Raw genomic sequence first — 10,520 nt, forward strand, 5'->3', positions numbered from 1 at the left:
TCCTTTAATTGCCGAATGCACATTTTGCTTTTGTAGATTAATTATTGTTTTGTATTTTTTTAAATTCTTATTAACGCATTTGGCATAGAAAAATCAAAACTATATCACATCGTCTTTATGAGAAATTATTTTGTTTTTATTTTATTTTCACTTTTCTTAATAAAATAAAAGATTTTCTCACGAGTTGTTCCATTAAGTTACAATTGGTAAATTTATAAAAATACTGATGTCTCGTTTCTAGTTTACACTAGATCATTGTCCAATGTAAAAAAACGTGTAGGTGACAGGGTAACCCAACCATTTTGTTGCTTACCGATGGTACACATGTCGCAGCATGCAACAGCTACCGGTTAGAGTAACTGCACTACCTTTGATTTGTGATAAGAAGATACGTTATTGTATTTTACTTTATTTATCCCTTCGCGTCGGTTAGTTCCGCGGGTGAATCTTATTCATGTAATTGATTAAGCCTTGTTTATTGATTACTTCCTACGATTATTGAACGGAACTATTTATTGTTGTCGATATAAATAAAATATTCACACATTTTTATATGCCTCAGTAAAACTATGTATCTATTCAATTCAAAAGTACGTCCTACCCATGCTCCGACAAAATACTGTGACACTATAAATTTATAAATTAAGTTAAAATAGAAATGTTTTCATGCTGTTAGTAAACATGGGGTACATAAAAATAAATTTATCATACAGATTAAAACTATTATGGGTATATTTTAATTATTATATTATTTACCATATTAAGCATAGAAACGTAAATAATATTTAACATAATCAATTACTATAGTAGATTTGGTTACACTAAGTACATAGTTACAAATTATATTTTTTTCACAACTGAAAGAAAGCGTAGATCCGAGTATTAGATATAAATTTCAACTTAGAAACTCTATAATAGATTAACAACACAAAGGTTAAATTTTTACATTCTTCACCTACTTCACGACTCTTTCACCTACAAAAAGGTTATTTACGCCGCAAAGCAAAATAGTAACAAAGGACATCATTTTCGTCAACGCCATGAACCCGAAATGTCCAGTTACGTTATCGTCCATCACAAACAATAAAGCATAAACACAGTACTTATACTTACTGTAAAACCGGATGTATTTTACTTGGAAAATATCGTCATCGACTACGCCACACTCGGTTGCTAAGCGGGCTAGGCCCTTAGGAACTAATAGACGAACGACATAAAAATATAAATGTATTAGGACAAATCACACAGATTGAGCTAGCCCTAAAGTAAGTTCGAGACTTGTGTTATGGGATACTAACTCAACGATACTATATTTTATAACAAATACACATACAGATAAACATCCAAGACCTGGGCCAATTACAAAAAGATCATTTTCCATCATGACCCGACCGGGGATCGAACCCGGGACCTCTCGGTTCAGAGGCAAGCACTTTATCACTGCGCCACCGAGGTCGTCAAATGTTTATTTTTCTACGCTGACCCTGGGTTTTTGCAAGGATGAGATAGAGATCATTAACAATATATTTTACCTATAATTAAAAATTTACACAAGTTGACTTCAGAATGATAAATGATGAGGCAGCCACGTAGGAAAATGACGGATCATCTACATAATATAAAATACAATAAATTAACCCGTGAAGGATGTTTTTCTGGAGTGAAATGTATTTATTCTACTCGATTTCCTAATAAATAAAATTAAAGAAAAAAATAAACACTTTAAATAAATTAATAAAATATTATTATAATTTAAGTGGATGCAGTCTAAAAGTCGCACGTTTGCTATTCTCTTGTCCACATTTATGTGTCGACGAGATTATCGAGAATTTGAATAATCAAATGCTCATTATCATACAATATTCTGTTTTTAAATAAATTTGATCGCAAGATTAGGTTATGTTCTTTACGAGCTTAATATTCTTGCCTTTTTAATTCTCCGCTAAAATGATATTATATTAAGATCCATATACATAAAAGTAATTTATAGAAACTGTGTTCTGCTGTTTTTGTTAAGACTTTTTTTCTACTTAATCTTTTACGTAAAAAAATTAGCAACTTATGTTTTGGTACTGGAAATATTGTCTAATCTGTGGTTCTGGGAAGTGTAATTTACCTCACGTACGATCATCATTAAAAAACAAAAAATAGATAAACCTATCATATATAACGACGATTAGTACCTACATAAAATATACTGACTCATCATCATGCATGATCCAATAGTTTCTAGGAAGATTTTATTGCTTATATATAAGCCTTATATAGTTATGTATAATCGAGTATTAATGTACGGCGCATAAAATCAAATTACAATGCAATTCTTGTCTTGAAAAAAAAATCATACTAGCCGTTGTTGCTAAAGTGTTGCGCTAATATATAGAGGAATGAACACATATGTCCTGAGAAGGGCGTCGCTACTGTTGAATAAACTTAACATAGAAACTTCTATCGAATGAGATGCCAACTACCTATATGATCACTGGGTTACTGGAAGTATTACATAATCTGTGACTAGGTCAAGTATCCTTGTCATTCTGTAAGTACCTGTGTGTTTTTGTTCGATTTTGGAGCTTACTCGACATTATATGAAATTGAATTTTTTCCTATGATTATATTATTCGAACTTCTTAAATTATATTTACCCGATATCGACATCTTTCTATTGAAATTTATTATATTTGCTTCTCTCGTGATTTTTGTCGCGTGTCCAGCCACGATCGTTTATTAGACCGATAGAGGAAGACACTTAACTCTCTGACAAAAACGATGGGAAAAGAACATCCTTAATAAATAAGTAATAAAAAGGATGTCTACTACCGATATTTACGATAATTCGTAAGATATTAACCTATGACGTGAAAAAGTGCCTGTGAAGGCCTAATTTCTGAATAAATGATTTGATTTTGATTTTGAACCTAAAACCACAGATGACACAGAAATCCAAGAGCGTTCCATAATATGAATGGCATACGTCTACACTCATTTCGAGGAAGAGATTGTATAGCATTTGCGTTAAGTTCATGGATAATAGGCATTATCGTTTTAGGTTGAAATGCGGTTAAAAACCATTCATGTATAATTGTACTTAAACCTATATTTTTCCTCATTTGGATTGGCTTAAAGAATAGCATAAATGAATCAGTTTGCTTCTCCACAGCGCAGTAGGTAAGCAAGCTCACGCCACGATATTATGCTGAGCAAAGACAATTTTAATAAAATATTATTTTATTTCGGCAAATTACGTAGGGAACAAATGTCTAGCTATGCCGCTTCCACTGGCAGAAAGGGCAAACAAAATGCTTGCTTGTTGTCGTCAAGGATGAGTTGTGTGCCAATGGTCTGATAACTAGGGATGCTGACGATCGTGCGAAGTGGAGACGAAAAAGTTGGAATGAGGATCCTGGGCTCCGACGCTCAGCGGCTTAATATGCAAATGCAGTCATGCAAAACGTAACATTTTATGCGTCTCGTGTTTATTAGTACGCATTTGTTTGTAACTACATGTGACACTCTTCAGCAATTATTAATATTAGGTACTTAATGTCGCTTATGTTCTACTTTAATTTACACCAACAAAAATATTGTCTAGGTATCACTTAGTTTTCCATTTATTAATACATACAGTGGTAATATAATTATCACTGTACTAACATGCATATCGATGATGGACGTTGTGGCATTATATAACATAAGTAAATTTATACATATACAAATTAAAAAATAAAATAAACATCACTCTCCATACGACATTAACTTTTATTTCAATTAATAAAACGATCGGTTCTTACTGCAATCCAACGACCTAGCTGAGCTACAAATACGGCAAGGCAGCGCGACATGGCGCGATGCTACAATATGAAACGTATGATGTTGGTAGGTTCGTCCTCTCGCCCCTGTTGACAATCAGATCCTGTATCAAGCTCACTGGCGATGAGCAACACACTAAGACTCCCATATATGTGTGTGTGTTCGCCGTTATTCATACACGCATAGCGTCCAGTATTCCACACAGCAGCTAGGACACCGTGTAATGGCACTCAATTAATATTTGTCGTACGCAACCGTACAGTCAACATCAAGTGACTCTACATGAACCTATGGCGCGATAATAGCGACGTCTTTGCAATGAATTTGGGTAGGCTGATGTGCTATTGACTGTACAGGTTCTCAGATACCGAAAAGGATACGCCAAGGTCTCGGCGACAAAACTTTGCGTAACTAAAGAGAAACACACAGAAACTAATCAATCACACTCACACCACATCTCATTATTATGCATTAATTTTTAGGATAGCATTGCACCAGCTGACCAGTTTGTTATTCATGAGAATGCGCAAATTGCTATTTTAACATCGTTAAACAACGCAAACAATATTTTATTGTATTTTATCTATGGCTTATAAGCATCACTGCATCATTTCCTAAGTGTCATTCAAAGTCTGGAATTTAATAATAAGTATCTTCATTTTTGAGATATGCTTTTGATCTGATGGTATTCTTACAGGCAATATGTCTAAGCGATGGATAGTTAATCTATGATAGATATAGACCATCTAAGACGAGTAAAATGATAATTTTACCCGTGTGTATTACGTGTCTGTCTATCCTTATGAATGCTTCAATCTTTAAAACTACTCAACGGATGTTGATGCGTTTTTTAATAGACAGTGTAATTCCTGAGGAAGGTTTATGTGTATAATTTATTATGGTTTGACATGAGAGAAGCCGGGACATACAAAAAATTAATAATGTAACTATGATCGATACGCGAACACTCTCACTATATTTATTTAGTTATAGCTCTGTCTGTTGGAGCACTAAGTTCAGACTCCATCTGAGAGGTATTCTCTCTATCATCTTCGCGTATTCCTAGTTGCATTCAGAGCTGTGACACTTAAAGCTCAGCTTTATAGTAGCGTAAAAAAATACCACAAAATTTTAAAAATTGAGCTATAATTTTACAATGGTCCGCCCGCCTCACGTCCACCCTTTGTAATATAATGTCTTCGACAGGCTCCTCAGGACATAATAACCTACTTTTCCATTCATTCAAGAATTTGAAAGAAGAATTAGAATTTTATTGTTATTAGAGACCATACAAACTTTAGAAACTGACGGTGAAAACATCGATAATAATTATTTTGTAGCCAAAAGAAAAACTTCTTCATTAATTATACAAACGGAATCTACCTAGTTATTTACACCAAAGAATTGCCAAACGTGGCTATTGTGCGTTGTTTATAAAAAATGGAGGTGGGAACCATTGTCTTATATCGAGAAAACGAATTGCGATTGCTCGTAACTACTTATCTATAGTATTTGTACTACCATCAATTCACACGGAAAAACACTTACGGTCTTTCTTTCTATTTTATGCGCGGTTCCATTCGCGGCTTGGACGCCCCGAGTTCTTCGTCAACATCTGTCTTTTCTACATATCTATTCTACGTATAAAATACTGTTTCATAAAATGTATTCTCAAAACTTAATCAAAGTCTAATCTCATTGATTTTTCAGGATACAGACTTAATGGGAACAATCGTATTTATTTCTTTTTAATATAACAATACGGAACCCAAAAATGACGATGAGTTATCAGTCTGACATGGTAATTATTGCAAATAGGAAGGAGGATAGATGATAAAACCGGCCACACCTACATACAACTCTGTCAAAACAATAAAAACCATTCGCAACAAATAAAATTACGAATAATGAATATAGAATACTATTTGTTAACCCGGAATTCTTTGACGGATACGATATTAGCATATACACAAGTCATCTTGATGATACGATTGACTCTGGAAAATAACTTTTTTCGATGTATTGAGTAGATATTATTTACTTAATTAAAATATATTTAAATTGTCCATCAGGGAAGATCGAATACCAATCCTCGCACAGTGAATTTATATTCTAATTCAGCGCGGAAATGCTGCCTGCATCATGGGTCAATTTATAAGTTTAAATTGTAACGTTATTTTGTGCTATGTAACGTTATATGTGCTACAAATAGCAATCAAAACAATAGCAATTTTTGAAAATATTAAAAATATTAAAGTTTATATTGAAACATTTGATGCGTTAAACAAAAGAATATGGCGCCTAAACCTTATGTGGATCTCGTAATAAAACCAATATTGTCAACTGAATCTAATAATAAAGACCTGTGGTAAAGACGTTGTTAATATGACATAAGCAGATCATTCAAGTAATAAAAATTAGTATGATATTTTAATAGTATTACAAATGCCCTGATCTTTTTTTGTGCATAACATCATAGCACTGATTTATACGTCAGTTTATACAGAGATCAATGATCAAACCGTAAATACCCCAGCAAAACTATATACTAACCACAAATTCAGTACATTATTCTAGTTTCTCAAACACTAAAATTACCAAGACTTAAACACAAGTTGCTCGGCATCACGACTACGAATCACGCTCCAAACCTTGCGAATCCAATCACGTGAAACGAAGGCTAAAGGATCCATTTTTATCAAAATAAGCGAGTATTTGGGTTGCTTAATCGGAGAGGAAACAGACGAAGTAAATTTGCCTAGAATGCACAATGGTCCCGTAGCGGTGCATATCAATGTTGTGTGGTCACCGACGAGTTTGGAATGCCAATGAAAAATGAACCTCTATTTAGGTCTTCGTCCATTGAAAGTTTTTAGCGAAAATCTAGATTTAGTAACTGATTCAAATTGTTCTGATACTTCGTTCGAAATTAGAAACTGCAATTTTTTATCTTCCATGACTTAAGATAACTGTTAAAATTTTAAATATTTTTTTTTAAATTGGCCCTTTGATTCGGCCGCACTATATAAAATTGTATATAGTAATTAGTCGTTTGGCTACAAAATCATTTGACTACAAAATCCCCAGTTTATGTTTCGCGTAAAATTTAATAGCAACGTAATATCATGGATTCTAGTCTAGATATGCGATTTTCAAACTAACGATTTTAATTATTTTTTCATGGAAGATGATTGTTTATCGAATGGAGGAGAAGATATAATAAGATATAGCTCTCTACACTTCGATGGATGTTGGCTCTTACCAGTCGCGTGGCACGTCGATGACCATCCACACAATAATCAAGATTATGCTGTGGTCATTTTTATTTCATATGGCATGGCATCTCGACTTAATTAAAACATTCATTCGCTGGTCTTAAATACAAGAAATACCGCAATTATGTGTGGCAATGGTGTAATAATGCTGTAGATACACATCTGTTGTATTGATACATGTATATGCGATCTTAAAGTGTGTATAATAATAACGGAAGCTAATTTACTTCAAAAGTATTGGCATGTGCTTGACTTGGATCAGACAAATAGCCAAGTTTAGGAGTAAGGGTACTCACTGAATTACCTACCTTAAATGTAAACATGACTAATTTAAATTTGGATGAGTTTTATCGTATAAAGTACATTGAACTGTCTCTTAGCTAAACTATTCCCTAACCTTTTTATTTTACTCTAACTATTATGACTTTCGTGAATTTCGTTTTTCAACCATTTTATCCCCATTATAATTATTATTTATATTTTTCCGGCATTTTCGAAATTCATATTTTCGAAAATGTAATATTTTTTTCTACTTTGTAATTTCTAGGTTGTTATCTCAATTATAATGACCATCTATATCACAATTATGACTCCATAAAGTCAGGTGGGTGGGTGGTTCGCGACATAAAACAGGACCATTTCCTCCTGTAGATACCAACCGTACGAGGCTACTAAGGCAGAAAAAGCAATGACACTTGATAAAAAGCAATAGCATTCCCGAAGAAGGTTGACGTCAGGCAGGTGACCTTAAAATCATATCCATATCTTCAAATTTTAAAGGTTTCTTTTTAACGCGTAGCCTGGACTTTTAGACGTCACAGCCCAAAAATGAATATAAAAAAAATCATGATGAGAGAGAAAGCTACAAGTTACATCAGAGTTAACGACATTGTTTTAAGCTATTACGTCCGCTACATATTGTATCGATAAAAATCCATCTCTTCTCTTCCTTGAAAAAATGCGGCTGGTCAATTTAGTCTGATATAGTAAGGCCGATGATCTAGTTTGTAGCTGTGAATGCGATTAGACCTCTGTTATTAATGCCCAGGGTCCCACGATCGGATGCGCAGGCGCACGGGCCGGCATCGACGTGATTTGTGTATTAACCTACCCGTTATTATAAGGTTTAGTACAAGCATTCGATGTATGAATATTCAACATAATACGATAAAACAATTAATGGACCATCCATGAAGTATTTTTATTTCTTTTCCTGATATTCCCATGAAAGCGATGTCCCGGGGCGCAGCTAGTGAAATATATAGGACTACGTGTACATAGGCTACAGAACCACTTCTGTTAGGTGACCAATAAATTAAACATAATAGAATAAATCTAAGTCAATTCTAATTAAGATATCTTCTAGAAATATCTTAAAATTCATTTTAAGAATATGGCTTAATGCATAAGTTGTTATTATATAATGTTAAAATGCAAGATACAGATCAACACAGATAAATATCATGTAAGATTATATACTAATGCGAGCGATGAATTTTTTTATTTTTTTTCCTCACGCATATGTAAAGTGATTTTGGAGCAAAATAATTTAATGATAATAAACCAGAAACAGGTATGCCAGATCAAATTGGATTAGAAACCGTGAATAAATTAAATACATTAAAGATATGCATTACGTTCATTAATATGCAATTTATATTTCTCTCACAAATACTTGGCTTAGCCATCATCCTATAATTACAATCCTAATCTATACTAATAAGCAGTATTATAAATGCGAAAGTCTGTCAGTCTGTCCGTCACGACTATACCGGTAAGCCGATTTCGATGATAGTTGGTAGATATAGTTAATGGCTCGAGGTGCAACATCAGGCAATCGCGGGCGAAGCTGTGGGAAGCAGCTAATATTATATAATATAATAATTAATATTAATAATATGCATTTGCAAGTTATATATCAAGCACTTAAACATTTTATTTTACATACAAGTGAACAAAATAGTCGACCAGTTTATTGATTTCCTAACGATATTTTCCTTCACCGAAAGCAAGTGATGGTCAATGAAAACTATACGAGTACGTGAATTAGATTGATATACTCATGTAGCAGGAGAAGCGAGAGAGCAATACACACTCAATAAGACTTGGGACCTTCGGTCACAGCCGTCTTAACCACACCGCTGATTCATGATTAATACTCAAGGGAATAAATCAAAAATATTCTAGAGTGGATTTTATTTGACAGTTGTTCCATCGTATAAAATTTCACCTCACGAAATATCGTAAGGTATAATTATTATTCAATAATACCTAACCACATTTTAGAGGCATGTTTATATTTATACTAACAGCTCGTACCGGTTTCGCTCGGGTAAAAACCCAATAAATTATACACCTAAACCTTCTTTACGAATCACACTATCTATTAGTGAAAACCGCATCAAAATTCGTGTAGTAGTTTCGAGTTTATCGCGAACATACAGACAGATGCGGCAGAGGACTTTGTTTTATTATATGTATTCGTAAGGATACCTTTTATTTTGGTATAATAATAATATTTTCGTCTGAAAAGACCACATGTCAATGCGCCTTATACAAATTATCGAGGCCATCATTGTTAACATATGATCTAAGTACTTGTGCTAACAGTACGGTGATAATAAATATAAAAATAAATAAATTGAACTAATATAAAAATTAAACTCGACAGGGACTAACGGCTTTACTTGCATTCCAATACTGGAGGTTAAATTGCAATGGTAATAAGTGTGTAATGTTGAATGCAAAACTGTATACCTACTGGTAAATAAGAGCTGTTGAAACGTCATGTATTTCTCCAAAATGAATGGGACAGAGATAGATTGTGTCTCTGTCCGCTTCAAGACAAAACCATAGATAATAAAGAAACAAATAAAATGTTGCTATTTCCAACAATAAGGCATTCAGTATCGTCAAATAAAAAAGGGACTAATCTAGTATTTATACTATTACGATGAAGAAACACAATTGATTACGCACTATTTTACGCACATGATAAAAATTATACTTATGACTATCGGTTAGAAAATGTGCCAAATATCCTATCAACCCGACCGATGAGTGCTAAACGTTAGTCCTCGATAGAGGTCGGCCGAATCATGAACTTGTTTCGATTCAATTAACCGCCACACGAGAAGTAAATTGATTTTTTTGACATTTGCGTCTAAGAGTTCAAAGGTCAGGGAAACTTTCTAAGCAAAGGTCAGATGGTGTCCTGTAACTAAAACAGTGTTTTCGCACTCTTCCGCTAAGTGTTACGCAAGGTTCCAAACCAATCCTAGCATTGGCAATGACATTTAAACTCGCATAGCCGCATCCTTCCTTGCGGTTTTGGAGCAAAAATATAATGTGCCAACTGTTTCGCTACTTCTATTATCATAATCAGTATTTAAGAGCTAGGCTCTTGTCGGTGGAGTTCCTTCCATTGTACGACAT

Source organism: Plodia interpunctella, chromosome 1 (assembly GCF_027563975.2).
Source record: "Plodia interpunctella isolate USDA-ARS_2022_Savannah chromosome 1, ilPloInte3.2, whole genome shotgun sequence".
Taxonomy (NCBI): Eukaryota; Metazoa; Arthropoda; class Insecta; order Lepidoptera; family Pyralidae; genus Plodia; species Plodia interpunctella.